The sequence below is a fragment of the Myxocyprinus asiaticus genome, chromosome 20, assembly GCF_019703515.2.
Source record: "Myxocyprinus asiaticus isolate MX2 ecotype Aquarium Trade chromosome 20, UBuf_Myxa_2, whole genome shotgun sequence".
Taxonomy (NCBI): domain Eukaryota; kingdom Metazoa; phylum Chordata; class Actinopteri; order Cypriniformes; family Catostomidae; genus Myxocyprinus; species Myxocyprinus asiaticus.
In genome coordinates this window covers 2,331,070-2,349,132 of record NC_059363.1, presented here as the reverse complement: position 1 = coordinate 2,349,132, position 18,063 = coordinate 2,331,070, and the positions used below count along the sequence as shown (strand labels likewise).

Sequence of the window (18,063 nt, the reverse complement as noted above, 5' to 3'; positions counted from 1 at the left end):
GCATGTAAGGGCCTCCTGAAGTTATGTTCACTTTTGAAATAGGTTTTGTTCAACAAAAGGTCTTTATTCTTGAAACCTGTGTAACTATAAAGTGGCCACAGTTCTGATGTTGTAAATGTGCCAATGTCATTGAGGTTTCTGATGTGTCGTATTCACCTTCCTGTGCTTTCAGCGTCCATCAAATCTGCAGAGAGGAGTCATTAATTAATCAAACAGCAATACAGCAATTATATCAGAACAACACATTCAGAACTTTGAAGCATTTAGTGACAATGACAAATTAGTGAAACTCGACTCAAAAATAATGTTCTTTAAAGCTAAATTGTGTCATTTTTTGGTGTTAAAATACTTGTTTAGGGATGGGAATTGTTCGTATGAAATTTAGCCTTATTGGCTCTTTTAGTATTTTTGAGGAATACATATTTGGAAATAAGAAATGCGATTCTTAATGTATTTATTCACTGCCATCATGATGAGATAGTTTCATATTTTAACAGAACAGATTCTTGCAAATATTTTTTTTTACACATTTATTAGATATTTTAATGTTTGATTTTTATAAAATACCACTAAATACAGCAAAACTCATAATGTCTGTTTTTATTTACACATTGTCTGATAAACAACCATCCAGTTATGACTCTTATTTAAGTCACATGAGCCCGAAGTACACATGACACAGTAACAGTTCATTCCTGTCTGACATCATGAAATGAATGAATCTGTAGGTGAATCAATAAATGAATCAGTGAGTTCTTGATTCACTAAAACAAACCAGCTGATAAGAGTCATTAGTTCGGTAGGAAGTTCTGTAGATTCAAAAGAACCAACTCATATGAGTCATTCATTCGGGAATCAGTCAACACTGGTCACGCTGTATATTTTGCGCTGCTGATTCAGTAGCGGTGTTGCAGATTCAGTAGCATCGGTTGGTCCTATCTCATCTTAATACATAGTGAGAACCATATTTCATGCAGCTTGTTGGGAAGGGGTGCGCTATTACTTTTCTATTCAAACAGACTTACAAGTTTCGCCTGGCAGATGATAAAACATGTATAAAAAAAAGTCCCATAGACTTACATTGTTGGAGGAACTTGAGCCATAACTAGAGACCAGAATATCGTAGAGACTCAAGAGTGGAATTAGCTACCTCATCTCAAATTATATACTAGAGAAACATGTTTGTAATCACACACATGACAACAGCTCTTTTGAACGATTAACAACACGATCAATATTTCATCTGGTATATTACTACATGTAACCAATCCTGTTTAGAATGCAAAGACAATCCTATTGGTGAAATAGTGTGTTTTAGTCACATGGGAGTGATGTGTTATGAGATGTGTGAGGAGGGAAGGTGTCTTTGTGACATCAGTTTACACACTTGATCACCTCTACAAGACGTTATCTGAGTTGCAGTTGAGTTGCAGTGTATATAATAACCAGGATTAAATAAACACTGTAGATGGGTCTGGAATGGGTCAGGACCTGTTATATGACAAGGCCAAGCAAATGCAATCCTTCCCTGCTTTCTATATCTGGCATGACGTGAAATCGCAATCACTTTGGTCGAGACCAGCAAAGGAGGTGTATATAAAAATGTGTTTTTGCTGCATGTTCAGTTTAGTTGATTAAAATGTGCAAATGCAACACAATTTGTGAACATTTAGTCACAACCTTTTTCTTCAATGCATTCAATTTAAAGGCGTAAATTGGAAGTTTGACCACGGGTAATTTTCGTTGGTCATAATCAAGGGCGTAGGTTTGATTTTGGCATTGGTGGGGACGTCAAAGCAGTCCGCAGAGCCCCCACCCCCAGAAGCTGAGGATTTTTGCATTTATGATAGACTTTTGACCGCAATATCATGTCATCTAAAGCCTTTATTTATAGATATGGTAGCCAACACACTCATAAAGGGAGTTTTTATGTCAGTATGTTCCTGAGACAATAATTACACAATTTTGATTATGTAAACCAACAACATTACAATTTAGCTTACTGTACTTCATGATAGAATATCTAAACAAGCATGCATTCATAACCGAAAAAAAACATTATTCAGGGATTGACATTAAGGTTTTTTGTCTATATTGACTACAAGAATATGTTAATTAATTAATTCTGTAATGTTATAAGTTAAAGGTAACTAATGATGACAAGGAGGCAGTTTAACTTTAACTTTACTCTGTCCATAGTGCAGTCGTCAACATCTCTCATACATCAGCATCAGAGTGCATATACATAATGTATGGAGAGCACTTACATGCATAACCTGGTATTGTAGTCCACGTAACCAATAACCAAGTACCGTAATTACAGAACACAAGAAATTCTTTACTCAAATTTGACAGCTGAATGGAACTTTGAAGCCTAGGCCTCACCTTTGACCCTGCCTCTCTTCCTGCACTGTCACATGACCTGACAAAATAACACATTGATGCATGCCATATGAAAAGTGAGGAAAAACATTTATGGCTTAGTTAAGTATTACCATTATTGTTGACTCTCACTCTACACTTTAGCAACTGAGAAAATATTTTAAGTGACTTACACTTTGATTGTTTGTAAAGTAGCTCCTGATGTCCACCTTTCTTATTTTGGCTGCCATCCTGAATCAGCATATCACCAAATTAGCCTAATTGCCTCAAACACACACACACACACACACACACACACACACACACACACACACATAAACTAACGTTTAGGCTTGCCACTCAACCCGTGATTGAAAAAATGCACTCAATATGAGACGCAATTTGTCCCGTATTTTCGTGCACAGAACTGTTGGTGTAAGGATGGCGTCTTCCTCACTTACCTGTAGCTTGCATGATGATACGCATCTAGTTGACGGAGCTTTGGCGCTACGTACAACCGGATGTATCTACAGCCTCTCACACGTTAGCAAGAAACGACAAAGCCAATCCTATTAGCGACGTGGTTTAGGGAGAGACTCGTAGTAAAGAACGAGATCTGTTAACCGTTTGTGTACCACAAATTCTGATGCTGCATGTCTGGGCCAGGACGCTCTTGTAAAAGAGATTCTTAATCTCAATGAGACTTTTCCTGGTTAAATAAAATAAATAAATAAATAAATAAAAACCACTAGACACCGACGGACAACAGTGGTTATATATTTTAATTGTTTGGTCAAAATTATTGCTAGGGACAATTCAATAGTTGCTGGATATTGGTAGGGACATGTCCCTAGCGTCCCTACTAAATTCTACGCCCTTGGTCATAATGGATGTATGGAAATCCAAATTCTGGACTAACAGACACATTGAAAATTGATTTGAGCATTTTCATCATTTGTCCAAATCATTATTTCGAATTAAAATGCCTTTGGACATTGTTGTATGGCAATAAAAAACGATCAATAGCCAATGTTGGATAAAATGGCAAAAATAAAAAAATGCATTTAAAATGCTTAATGGCATTATGTAGTAATATAATGTACATAACGTTTTTAATCGGCTGTCAATCGATTAAAATGACAAAATAAAATTAATTACACGATGTGCCAATTAATTAATTGATTTAATCGCAATATCTACTGAGAAAGGCCCCCAAATAAAGATATTGTAGTATATAATTAAAATAATTATAAACATATTATATAATAAATATTATAATTCAAATACACTACATCATATACATATATTGTGGCAGCAGAAAAGCATTTCTACAGCACAAAAAGTGGTCTTAAAGTCAAAATATTGTTTGTTTGCATATCATTGAACATAACCCTTTAACCCCACTGCGCTATTTTTAATTGTTGGTTTATGAACTCATATGTAGGTTTGACGTGGCTTGTTGCCTGTATGGCTGGAGCACTGACTGCCCCCTCCTGCCACATCAAGCTTGAACTGGTCTTATGGTAGGAACATTCCTTATTACGTCATTTATGTAAGGTCGGGGGCATTATTAATTGCGTAATTTTTTTTAATGCGTTATTATTCACTATAGTAAAGGAATATTCCGGGATCAGTTCACGTTAAGCTCAATCGACAGCATTTGTGGCATAATGTTGATTACCACAAAAATGTATTTTGACTCGTCCCTCCTTTTCTTTAAAAAAAGCACAAATGTGTGTTCCAGTTAGACACTTACAATGGAAGTCAAAGGGGTTCAATCCGTAAACGTTAAAAATACTCACTGTTTCAAAAATATAGCCACAAGACGTAAACAATATGTGTGTTAACATGATTTTTGTGTGATAAAATTACTTACTAACCTTATCTGTGCAAAGTTGAAGACAATTTTACAACTTTGTTGCTATGACGATGTAATGTCAAACCCTAAAACCCTAAAATTACTATAAAAATGACAATTTAAACAACTTTACAGCTCAAATAATACATGAGTTTTAACCAAAAAATGTATGTAATTGCTTTTAATAAAATTATAAGCTTCAAATTTCTGTGTTTAAACCCTCCAGACATTTGCCCCCCACTGGCCTCACTGTAAAATATATTTGGGGGGGGGGTTCTCCCCTTTTCTCCCCAATTTGGAATGCCCAGTTCCCAATGCGCTCTAAATCCTCGTGGTGGCGTAGTGACTCGCCTCAATCTGGGTGGCGGAGGATGAATCTCAGTTGCCTCCATGTCTGAGACCGTCAATCCGCGCATCTTATCATGTGGCTTGTTGAGCGCGTTACCGCGGAGACATAGCGCATGTGGAGGCTTCATGCTATTCTCCGCGGCATCCACACACAACTCACCACGCACCCCACCGAGAGCGAGAACCACATTATAGCGACCACGTGGAGGTTACCCCATGTGACTCTACCCTCCCTAGCAACCGGGCCAATTTGGTTGCTTAGGAGACCTGGCTGGAGTCACTCAGCACTCCCTGGGATTTGTGCTTTTTTAAAGAAAAGGAGGGATGAGTCGACATTTTTTTTTTTTTTTGTGGTAATAAACATTATGCCACAAAAGCTGTCGATTGAGCTTAACTTGTATTGAACCCGGAATATTAATTTAACGTGTCAAATCGACAGCTCTAACTTTTTATGTGTTATTATTATATATTATAATTTATTATTATATAATAATAATAAACAGTATTATTTTTAAATATGCTAATATTTGTTATTTATTTTACTAATTGTATTAATATTATTATTGTTGTTATTATTATGTAATATTTTGCTATTATTAATATTTTTAATGTATATATTATTACTGTGAATTAGAGTGACTTTATCAGAGAAGTACAGGCTGTGCATGTCGACTGATCCAGTCATTGTTATTTTTGTTGTATCTAGTATGCGTGCATGCTAACTGTCTTTAGGTTTGTACAACGAGACTACAACACATCTGTTCCGCAAAAATATATACAGTATATATTTCGTGAAGGCTTAATTAAATTCAGGGACAGTTTTTCCCACAATTAGCCTAAATAAAGTGCATTGAATGTTTTTATTTTGTGAGTGTGGTAATTGAAATGCTAAGCAAGTTCTTTTGGACTCTCGATTGCAATGCTTCTACACATGAATGCCATGGGATTTAATAATATTCATTAGAATGATTCATTTCTCTACATGTAACAGGTATGATTACTAAGGCTAATTGTTTTGGCAGTGTTGCAGGCGCGTCATGCATAATATTTGTCATTGGGCAGAATTCCAGCGTTGAGATTACAAGCGTCTGCGCTGTGTGAATTACCGACTCTTAGGGGTGCTCAGAGAGTGAGTAATGCTTTTCAGAATGATTGTTAATAAACTGCATGAGTGAATTCAGTCCAGCAGCCTGTGGACCAATAATGCCTGCGTGAACATGCCAGAACACAATTATTTTTTTCAATATATATTGTTTATAATAATAAAAGTAATCATAAATAAAACATAAGGGCATGTCACACAACCTGTCAATGTTGGCATCTGTCTAATTTGATCATACCAAGCGACAGATGAATTTGCGCCAATATACCGTAGAGTTTGATTGGACACATGGCCTTTGACGTCAATAATTAAAGATATTGGAAGTGTTTTGTCCTCTCTTTTAAAAGCTGAGAAGCCTTTTCCTTTTGCTATCCTAACAATCCACAATTATATGGTTAAAATAAAAGTGTCATCTTTAAAGAAAGTAGAAATATGTTGTTTTTCACAAATCAACTTTTGTTTAACATAGTTTTACAGTGAATTGGGACAATGTGATTGTATGAACTCTGTACTGTAATAAAACTGCATTGAGGATTTTAATAGAAAGTGGCATCAATTATATGATTACATTTTGTCAAAGTACCCTAGTTGGTTCTATTATGTATTTAAATTTTTGGAGCTGGAAACACGGCACTTACTGTATAAAAATCATTTAATTTTCTCTTTGGTGTCCTCTGTTTCAAATTTGGTTTGAAACAGTGATGTAATTGTGAGCTTGTGTGGCTGTACTTGAATTCAGGAACAACCCTGCTGTTACTATAGCAAAAGAACATTTTACACCATCAATTTGCCAGTCTGGGAACAAAATCACCACTCTACATCTCACCTGGAACTGCATGGGGTTCGAGTGCTGCAATTTGAACAGAGTTTGCATTTATTTTTTCACTCGTAGAGACTTCTGTGTAATTCCTCAAATAAGAGCCTCTCTTTAGTATTCATGCATATCCACACCAGTGTTTTGTTGCAACTGGAAATGAAAACCATGTGCAAAGTGATGTGCAAAACTACATATTTTCAAAACCGATTATTCTGTGAGAAGCCCTGTATAATTTGGCTATATCGGTGGTCCATTAAACACATTTCTTAAAGGGATAGTTCACCCAAAAATGAAATTTCTCTCATTATTTACTCACCCTCATGATATCCCAGGTGTGTATGACTTTCTTTCGTCAGCAGAACACATTTGAAGGAAAATAGTAAAATATCTCAGCACTGTTAAATTAATGTCTTATAAAGTGACACGATCGTGCTGCTCTTCCGGCTGTGTCGCACGTGCGTCAGTTCTCACGTGTCTCACGTGCCAACGCGAATACGTCACATGTGCATACCGCTGCTGACTGGAAGCATGATTTAGTGTTAAAAAGTACTTCAATATTGATCTATTTCACACCAAAAGTGATCGTGTCACTTTGGAAGACATTAATTTAACCGCTGGAGTCGTATGGATGACGTTTATGTTGACTGTCTGTGATTTTTGAGCTTCATAAGAGAAATCTCCATTCACTTGCATTTTAAGGCCCTACTGAGCTGAGATATTTTACTATTTTTCTTCAAATGTGTTCTGGTGAAGAAAGAAAGTCAAACACACCTGAGATATCATGATTAATATGAGTAAATAATGAGAGAATTTTCATTTTTGGGTGAACAATCCCATATATAATGGGAGTTCACATTGGTCTTGTTCTTGTGTTCAAAAACAGCTGGACAGAATGGTATTTGAACATCGAAAAAATAACATATTTTACCTTTAAAGGTAAAATGAGAACAAAAAGACTATCCCAAACAATCGCTAATATACATACACACATAGTACCATTGCCAGGTGTCTCCTTCCACGCCTCCAGATCCAAAGATGGGATGTTACCGCAGTTAAGAAAATCATGTGGATAAATTCCTACCCTGAACGGATCAAGGGGAACCTCTGTCACGCCGCTGTTATCACAGATAACGCGAGACAGCGAGTGTGTTTGTAGTTCCCGTCTTTGCTGTGGGGAAAACACGCCAGAATCTGAAATGCACACAAAATGTCAACACTTTGATTGATCTAGTGCTTATTAAGGCCACATCATCACTAATACACTTGAGTTAAAACTTCCGTTTTCAGTTTCCTAACATCATCGTTTTCCATAGTATGCGGAAATTAATGCATTTTCAAACTAAAACAAACTAGTGTGGACATGGCCTAAAGTAAAGGAATACATAAGAGAATGATTAAATTAAATGAATTTTCATGTTTCTCCAAACCCATTTGATTTTCTCCCTTCTGTGGAATCTCACAGCTGATCTTTTTCATACAATAAAACCATACAGTGGCCAGTGGCTGTCAAGCTCTATAAAGGACAAATAAATACATAAATAAATTAAATTAAAGTAGTCCATGCAACCCATACAAAACCATTTGCTTTCTGAGAGGAATATACCAAAATTGAAGCCATTATTTGCGGAAAACCTTCTCCTCCGCTGAGGTCCTCAAATCTCAGTTGCTTCTTCATACTTGACACTTCAATTTCAATCCCAAAAAGGCTGAGAACCAATGGCGCTTTCTGTCACTGACAAGAAAAATCAGCCTGATATCACGAACATAACTTGACCCTGGCAACATTGTTGCAAAGTGAAATTACGTGCTTTATTACACACTTGGCTGCTGCTGCTTCCCAGTGAAATGTCCAGAGGGGGGCGCCAAAAGCGAGTGAAATGGTGTCGTAATCAGTCAACATTTTTAAGGTGAATGTTAGATGGAGGTTTTAATGAGTAAAATGTTCCTTCCTAACCTAAAACTTTAACTAAACCTAACAAGTAGTGTTCTAAAAGCAAATGAGAGGTGAACAAAACAGACATCCTTACACATAACCAACACCTAAACCTAACCATTAGTGTCCAAAAAGGAAATGAAACATAAAAAGCACATATTTGGAAGCAACCGTGTCATTTTGTGTAACTTCTATGACACTTTCATCTCACGTGTTGGATTGTGTGCTTGACTGGTCTTGAACTGCAGACTTCCCAGTTAACAATCCATCACTCTATCTGGTAAGCCACAATGAAAGCCAATTAAAGTGTGTCGTTTTTCAAATGATGCATAATAGTAAAAGTGTTTTGATAGCATAAAATAGCAGTTTGAGAGTAATAGTGCGAAACGTGTCTATAAACTCATCGGTTGTAGTCATGATCTGTGTGAAAGTGAATAAAACGCACAGATGTTGTAGCGCCTCTAGAGTTAGTTTTACCTGGAAACGGCAATGAAATGTAGAATTTGGCACGTAAAAGTCAGTTTGCTAAACTGTAGTTATAGTCATTTTCATTCTATGAGACTGGGTTGTCAAAAATGGTGTGATGCATTTGCAAATGAGATTTGAGAGCAGTGTCAGCAGGGAAGATTGTCAATGAATAATGTCAAGAATTTCAATCCTCACAAAACGTTTTCATATGGCTTAAGAAGAATTGAAATGCAGTGCACAAGTCTTATGGACTAGTTTTATAGTCTTATGGTCTTTTTTGATCTTGAAAGCTTCTGGTTACTGTATGCGTTTGTTGTAGGAAAAAGAACAGCACATATTCACTTAAAAATATCCCCTTTTGTGTTTCACCGAAGATAGAATGTCATATGGTTTGGAATGACATGATAGTAAACCTTAATTTTATTCCTGGTAATTTTATACCGGTCAGAAAAGAATTGCATGACTCTGATAAAACAGTGCAGGTTAACTGAGCAGTGTTTTTGCTTTACGAGACCTGTTGAAACCATTCAAAGTCAAGTGTACCTGTCACCTTCCCTCAGCATCTTCATCTGTCTTCCGATCAAGCGTGCAAACAGTGGCCCGGTCCGAGTGCCTGGCAGTGGGCGCTCCAACAGTCCACTGAGCCACACATCAATATTGTTTGGATGTTCGCACATATCCATTACTTTATCCACCAAAACTGCATTGCTGACTACCTCCATAAGATCTGACTTAGTTTCAGCTCTGTCAAATCCACAGAAATTCCTCCAGTCGTTGTAACCTGTGACGCCCAGAGAGAAAATACGATAAATAGTGGCTTCACTGGCTTTTTAAGATCATGTGTATATCAAGTGAGGAACTAGATTTACATTTCCTGAAGGAAATACCAGCGCTCAACACTCAGAGTGCAATCACAGTTCAGTATGCAAATAAATGCAAGAAAGAAGACTAATTACAGTTCAGTATTGCAAACATTGCAGAAAATATAAATATAATTTTCTTACTCAGTATTTTTGTCTTGTTTTCCAGTATGCATATCTAAACATCCTTAAAATAAGATACAGTAAATTTGCTTGTGAACCAAAATGGCATTAGACATTAAATTTTGTTTTTAGAGAAATCGAACAAAATGTACTTTGGTTTATGTTTAAAATGACAAAACAATTTGCAAATTGGTTAATAATAATAAACAATAACCTTGTTTTCCTTTTAAATTAAGTTTATTTTTCTTATACCATTGGCAAACATTTTTTTTCTATTTAAATGTATGTATATATATATATATATATATATATATATATATATATATATATATATATATATATGTTTAACAATATATTGTATATTATGCTATTTTGTTCTCAAGTAAATTTATCTTGTTTCTTATTAATCATATCTAATCTAATATCACTACAGTGCTGCCTTGCAAAACTTTAATTGTACCGAAATATGAATAGGTGTAGATTTAGGTAGGGATGATAGGGACATGTCCCTATAAACTTTTAGAAAATAGAACATGCCCTGACCAACATTTAGGTTGAGTTCAATGCATTCATCCTTAAAGTTTATAAAGATACAGGGAGCATAAAATATTAGGCACGTGTCTAGTATGTGTGTGTTTCTATGACGACACAGGCATTTAAACTGCCTCAGGACTCCCCATAGTGCAATGATGTAAATATATATCTCATGTTCATATGTAAATTCACATATTTCATTTAATAACTGTACATACCCCCACCTTACACATACATTACCACTTGCACATGTACATACGCCATTATATATCTTATTATTTGTATGTCTATTTATACCTTGTTTTATATTCTGTGTCTCACTGTAATGTTCTGTGTGCACTTGTTTCTCCTATCACCAAAACAAATTCCTTGTGTACATGAGAATGCTTGGCAAAAAAGCTCATTGATTCTGATTCTATGAGAGAGTAGAGCAAGCAGCTCGTAAAAATGAGCCGGTCTATGTCAGCGCAACGATGTTTGTATTTTTAACTAATATTTCATATTTTCTTCACACAATATATAGCTTATATTTAGCCAATACATGTTTAATTTTGCACATTGGAGAAGAACATCTGGGTAGATAGGAAAAGCCTGTTTGTTTGTTTTTTACAGGAAATAAAATTATACCTGCATGATCAAAATTGTGCTTGTGAAAAAACAGGCCAATATTTAATATGGTGGAGCAGAGGAATAGAAAATGAGACTTGTTATATGAGGACATTTAGACACCATACTTTCTTGCATTCTTTTTTGGGGGGGGGGGATTTCCTCCCCAGTTTGGAATTCCCAATGCGCTCTAAGTCCTCGTGGTGGCGTAGTGACTCACCTCAATCCGGGTGGCGTAGGACGAACCTCAGTTGCCTCCGCGTCTGAGACCATCAATCCGCGCATCTTATCACGTGACTTGTTGAGCACGTTACCGTGGAGACGTAGCACGTGTGGAGGCTCACGGTATTCTCCTCGGCATCCATGCACAACTCACCACCAAGAGCGACAACCATGTCATAGCGACCACGATGAACACCATGCTCTACCCACCATAACAACTGCGCCAATTGGTTGCTTAGGAAGCCTGACTGGAGTCACTCAGCACGCCCTGGATTCGAACTTGCGACTCCAGGTGTGGTAGTCAACATCTTTTAATTGCTGAGCTACCCTGGCTCCCACTTTCTTGCATTCTAAATAATGTTCTCCTTGCAATATATACCTACCAACTTTCAAACCAAACCTATGCCCTTGGAGATAGGCAGTTTATCAAGACAAACTTTGTTGTTGAAAGTTTAAACTAGTTTTAAAACTTTGAGGTTTGATGGATATACAGACAATACAGTAAGACAAGCAGCCAGCCAGGTAAATATTCAGACAGCCTGTCACATAGTCAGATAAACCATAGATCGAGACAGATAGATAAACTTAAAGCAGATTAAAGGCCTTTTGTGGGTGTGTTTACATTTTTTTTTTTTGATAGTTTGAGTTTGAATTAACGAGCATTCCGCTGGCCCATTTGAACATTCTTTCAATGTAAGTGCATGGAATTTTTCAGATTGTTGATTGTCTGATTTGCGAAAACTGTAAGTCCAATTTATTAGAAAAGACAAAGCACACTATTCCAGAACAGTCTGGAGGTCTGTGCCGAGTTTGGTGGATGTAGCATGAAAGCTCTAGGAGGAAAACTTTGGTCTCGGCTTAGGGATATTTAAATATGAATAAGAACGTGGGACTTTTAACTCTAAACAAGTGTAAAAACACACCTAGGACTCTTATTTTGAAATTACAGAGACTTGGCTCTGTTGCAATGTTCTGTATGAAAGTATTTACCAAATAAAGCTTTTTATAACCTATATATTCACCAGATGAAGGGTTTTGTGTGTGTATACATCTATTTCTCCAAATGAGGTTTAATGAGGAATAAGGTTTAGTGTTATTCAAAAATATGAAATTGGAGATACCATGTCTGTGCTGAAGGATATGTTTCCATACAGTCGTAGTTTACTTTGCATGAACACTTGATGATCTAATCAAAATAACAAAATATATAATGAAGTGAGAATAATAATATGGATGAATTCTGTCAATGATGAGAGATTTAGATCAGCAAATCCCCACAATACACAATACTACTACTACTACTACTACTAATAATAATAAATATAGCTGCAAGCAGCGAAACTGGGGTCAAGACAATTATTGGCACCATGAGCAGCAAAAAAAGCTTTGTGACATGTTTTTGGTTAGAGTCCGATGAACAGTGTGTGAGGAGTTAGAAAAAGTAAACTTTCAATCATAAAAAAAATATTTTAAAAATAACAAAAAATAGCTACATCTTAGAATATTTGTCCAGTATGTGGTGCTGTTCTGAAACTGCTCAGGTAGTATCTGGGCATTATGGTTATCATGCAGGAAAGCGTTCAAGAATTATAAGCCAAATAGCCATTTTCTATCTCCTGAACAATAGGGGGCAGTGCACCAAAATGCTGTAGGTAACCTCAGGGCCTAATGGTGATGACACGTACCAAGTTTCGTCCCAATCCCTCAAAGCGTTGCGGAGATTCAGCCTAAAGTTCAATTTTGCACGTTCTTAGACTAATTCGTTGAAGCACCATTCGAAAACGGTATGGTTTATCATTTTGTGAATAGCTTTTTGTCGTGAGTGCCTCTAGATGATGCAGGCCAATTTTCGTACAAATTGGACAAACAGTCTAGGAGGAGTTTGAAAAAGTAGGTTTTCAAAACATTTAAAAATGGCAGACAGGAAGTTTACTCGATCATGACATAATTGGTATCATTGTTCTCAGTATGAACCATGGAATCTATCAAGACCAGTCTCTTGACAGTAGGCAAAAGGAGTCAATATCTATTAGCATTTTTAGGAATAGCATTATAATTTGTGACCACAAGGTGGTGCTGTCCCAAAACTTTTTGAGTCTCTTCAGAGCATGGTGCCAAAGACACATACAGAGTTTTGTAACAATATGCCAAGTCGTTCGTAAAATACAGCATTTTATGACTAAATTCAAAATGGCCGACCTCCAAAATGGCTGACATAGGAATTTTTCATATCGTTGGACTTGCTATACCCCACTGAATCTAATGAGACCAATTTGATGATTTTATGACAAACTGTTCAGAAGTTATAAGTAAAAATGAGCTTTTTTCATATCTCGTGACCACTAGGTGGCACTGTTCCGAAACAGAGCAGGCACCCTCGAGTCATGGTGCCTATGATAAATAATAAGTTTGGTATGAGTACGCTAAAACATTACGGAGATATACCCTCACATCCATTTTGGCGTGCTCTTCCTTGATTTCCTTAAAGCGCCATTCGAAATTGGTATGGTTTATCAAAATTATGTGAATACATTTTTGTCGTGAGGGCCTCTAGATGATGCAGGCCATTTTTCGTGCAAATCGGACAAATGGCCTAGGACGAGTTCGAAAAAGTAGGTTTTTCAGAAAATTCAAAATGGCGGAAAAATTTTCATGACGGAAAATGACGTCATAGCGTGCATAACTTTCCCGCAAGCAGTTCTATGGGCTGCCTTAGACTCGAGCGGAAGAAGAAAATAATAAGAAAACTAATGAAAACAATAGGAGTCTTTGCCCCTTAGGGGTTTGACCCCTAATAATAATAGTAAACTATCGGCATAGATTTTTGCCAAAAACCAATGGTTCCAAAAAAGCAAATACTGGCATGATTAATCGGTAAAACAAAGATATCGGTCATCCTCTAGTACATTGTATATACTTCTTTATATGCATATTACTGCAATCAATGTGTGGACCAGGCAACTACCTTTTTCACTCATCATTACTCGTGTACATGATGAAGTGACAATAAATTGACTTGAATTTTATTGACTAAGGAACGTTGAATTAACCGAGATGCAGTTGTGACACAAATCATCAGCAATTATTCTGTTACCACATGTTCATGCATTTAGGTCTAGACATTTTTTAGGTTGCAGTCTTTTAAAACGTGTTGTAAGGCCACCAAAAATTTTGCTGTTACAAGTTTGAAACAGTTTAGCAAGGACGTTACAAAGTGGTGTGCAACTAAATTGCGGTCTAAAACATAAGTAAGTTTTAGACTGCATTATAATGATATTATATTAGATTGCAATTATAACACCTGAATCGGTGCTTGCCAAAACAACATTGTTAGTGGATGCCACGGCGTTGCCAGGTGGTTGCTAGGGAGTTGTGGGTGGTTACTGGGTGATTTCTTACTGATCTAAGTCAAACCAGGCCACCATGTAGATATGGGCCGAGGTTGAGCAAAAGTTGGTAACTAACCAGGCAGACCATGATCTCATCCTCGTTGCAGGTTTAGAGCTGCCAGATCCAAAGAATCAGGGATGTTCAGAACCACAATCTATCAGTCAGTTCCTCAGACATTAGATGATCCTGGTTCTGAAGAGCAGCTGGCCGGCCCAGAAGCCCACGCAGAACTGTATCTAAACCCTCTGTAGAACACAAAACAAGGTTGCAAATCACAGTTGAAATGTTTTGCTCAGATGTGAATCTTAAAGTGTTGCGGAGTAACTAAAGCCAAACTATTCTTGCCTAAATACTGTGTAGTTAAAAGTATTTGTTCCCTTAAATAGCATCAATGTTGTTAGTGGCTTGTTGTACTAAAAAGAAGTAAAAAAAAGTAGCTAACTAAAATAGTTTCCCGAACACTGGTGCATTAACAGAAAACGTCAAGTCTCACAAAATTTCAAGGAAAATAAATTTGGTGGCTCATACCTAACAAAAAACTTGTTTATCTTTCTTTGAGTTTGTTTCATTGCCATTGCAATCAAGATGTTTCATTTTTTACAAAGTCATATATTGGGATGTATGTAAAATGACCCCTAGCTTTATTTGAACATCTGACAATAAATCCCTCAGTTCCACACCAAACGAGAGAAATTATTCAGTGCTGCATTAATAAATCTCCCAGTACTAAGAGCAATCTGATGTGGATGAGCAGTAATAATTTAAAATCATTTGAAATAAACATTTCTCTCCCTTGCCTGGACATATCTGCATAATTCAACTCGATAATGAACAGAATTTTTCCTCAAACTCCTTTTCTGTTTCTTTCTTATCAACATGGGATGCATTTCAATATGAGTAAAACAAATGTCTTGTATCAGCATAACCTACATACACTGTTCAGGGGCTGTTTGTTGTGAATTGCTGTCACTAAAAAACTGTCACTATCTGTGATTGGTCACTTTACATGTCTGTTAGAGGGTCTCTTTCGGTTTAAGTGAGCAGTTCTTGGCTAGAAAAAGCTGCAAAGTGGACCAGACTTTATGCCAATAGTTGAAAGTCTAACTAAACAATATTAGTATTAGCATCTGATGTTGTTTTACTAGATAGTTGCCTGTTTTTTCTCTCACTAGTTTCCATGGACTGAAGAAAGTCTGATGAAGTTTCAAAGAAGAGAAGTGCTAGTGTTCCTGGAAGCTCTCGTTCAGTCGTCTGAGCACTGGTGAAATGGTTGCATGACCGAAGCGAACGCAGCAGTGGCAAATGCATTCGATACAGAAGGATTCAAAGAGTTGTTATAGTCCTCGTATGGTCCAATATACTTATCAAATGCAGTCATTTCAACAGAAATGTCATTACATTTTTCTAATGTATGCTAACACGAAAAAAATTAAAATCTGTGTGAAATGTTACATTTTAGCCTACTTCATTTATATCAGTGGATCCATCCATTGGCTTAAAGAACTTTGATATAGATTAATCTCAATGAAAAGTCGTTTTAATGTGTTCACCCAAGAATTTCGTTCAGATTAGTTCATTGACTCATTCATTGTCCATTTTTACATATTACGCTTTTGCGCCAAATGACCGTCTTTTACGCTTTGAACAAGGAAAAAGAAAAGTCTAATTATATAGTGATTTAGGGGCACTAGGCAAAGTACAGGAATGGAGCCCTCGTCAATGACACACATTTATGTCGGTTTTCTCTTAAAAGTGCTGTAAGAGAATATTATTATATAGTATATATACAATGTATAATGTATATATACTGTATATACAGTGTTGGGGGAGTAACGGAATACATGTAACAGGATTACGTATTTAAAATACAAAATATAAGTAACTGTATTCCACTAGAGTTACAATTTAAATCATTGGTAATTAGAATACAGTTACATTCAAAAAGTATTTGGATTACTGAAGAGATTACTTTGCATTTTATTGTCATTTGTTTCATTTAATATTGAGTCCTTTCAGATGGAAAACATTTATACATATAAATGATGCGATCCAAAGTGCATTTGAACAGCGGTGAAACACTTCATCATATTTTTTTTATCAAGAAAATTCATGTTAAATCATATGTTTTTTTTTTATTTTTTCTAGTAAGTCTTTTGATATTAGGGCAAAAATCGTATTCTTGATAATAATTTTTGTATCGTTTTCCTGTAAAAATATCTAAAAATCCTTATTTAAGATATTTAGGTTTTTCAGAGAATGTATTTTTAATGTGTATTTTGTCTTACTGTACTGGCAGAGTTTTTATAGTCAGAACAAGTGAAAAAATCTACCAGTGCTGAAGAAGTAATCCAAAGTATTTAGAATACGTTACTGACCTTGAGTAATCTAACAGAATACATTACAAATTACATTTTACAGCATGTACTCTGTAATCTGTAGTGGAATACATTTCAAAAGTAACCCTCACAACCCTGTATATATATATATATTATGGAATGGTATGGAGAAAATATTCCTTCGTCCTGAAAGATATCGCTAAAATACATTAAGTCCTGAGATACCTCATCTGTCTATGTGACAGCACTAGACTGTGCAAACAGCAAACAAAAATGTGTCCGTGGTTGTGTCTTTCTCCCTGGTTGTGCCAAATTTCTAAAAAGGAGTGAATAATAATGTCTGACAAGTTACACATTATATAAAAATCACAATCTGGCTACTATTAACTACAATACTGTCTGTACCACTACAAAACCTTTTCTCTTTCTCACTCTCACTTTTCCTCCATCAACTTGACCTTGAATTAACTATATCCAAATGATTAGGCTAAACATTGACTTTGCATGTTTCCAGAAGGCTTTGATCAACTTTTAAATTTGAAAACAAAGTTAGCTAGATTTATTCTGCTAAATAAGGTGAAAATGAGTTAACAGTCTTATTTATGAGTGTCAACGCCCAGATCATAATCATCATCAACACTGTGTATTGGTGACTATAGTGAGTGCTGTTTTTTTTTTTTTGTCTTAACTTTGTAAGCATATAATCCTGGTTCTTTTTACCCTATTAAACTGCTAAATGTCTTATTACATTCCACTAGATGGCAGCAAGTACTAGGGAAAATATTTTTTCCTCTATCACCTTCCATTACAATATGCAGATCTGAAATGTAGGTGGCGCTGTAATGCATCTTAGCCTTTACAGATGTACTAGTCCATGGACATTTAGTCTAATTTTTTGTTCATGCACCACCCCCATTGTTTCATCAAAAATCTCGGCCTCTGAGTGGACTAGAAGCTCGATCTAGTGTCATTAGGAAGCTAAAAATCCACCCAAATGATGTATAACATTATTTTATGCATAACATATTTTTCAGATGATTTATTTATCATGCTTTCCCTGCTGGACTGCATATTTTGTTCTGGACATCTAAGATATAACATTGGA

At 36.1% G+C, this 18,063-nt stretch overlaps 1 pseudogene; it reads right to left on the bottom strand.

Moving 5' to 3' along the window:
• Positions 1-2,381: 2,381 nt before the first annotated feature.
• Positions 2,382-18,063, bottom strand: part of LOC127410769 (thyroid peroxidase-like) — a 37,939-nt pseudogene continuing 22,257 nt past the window's right edge.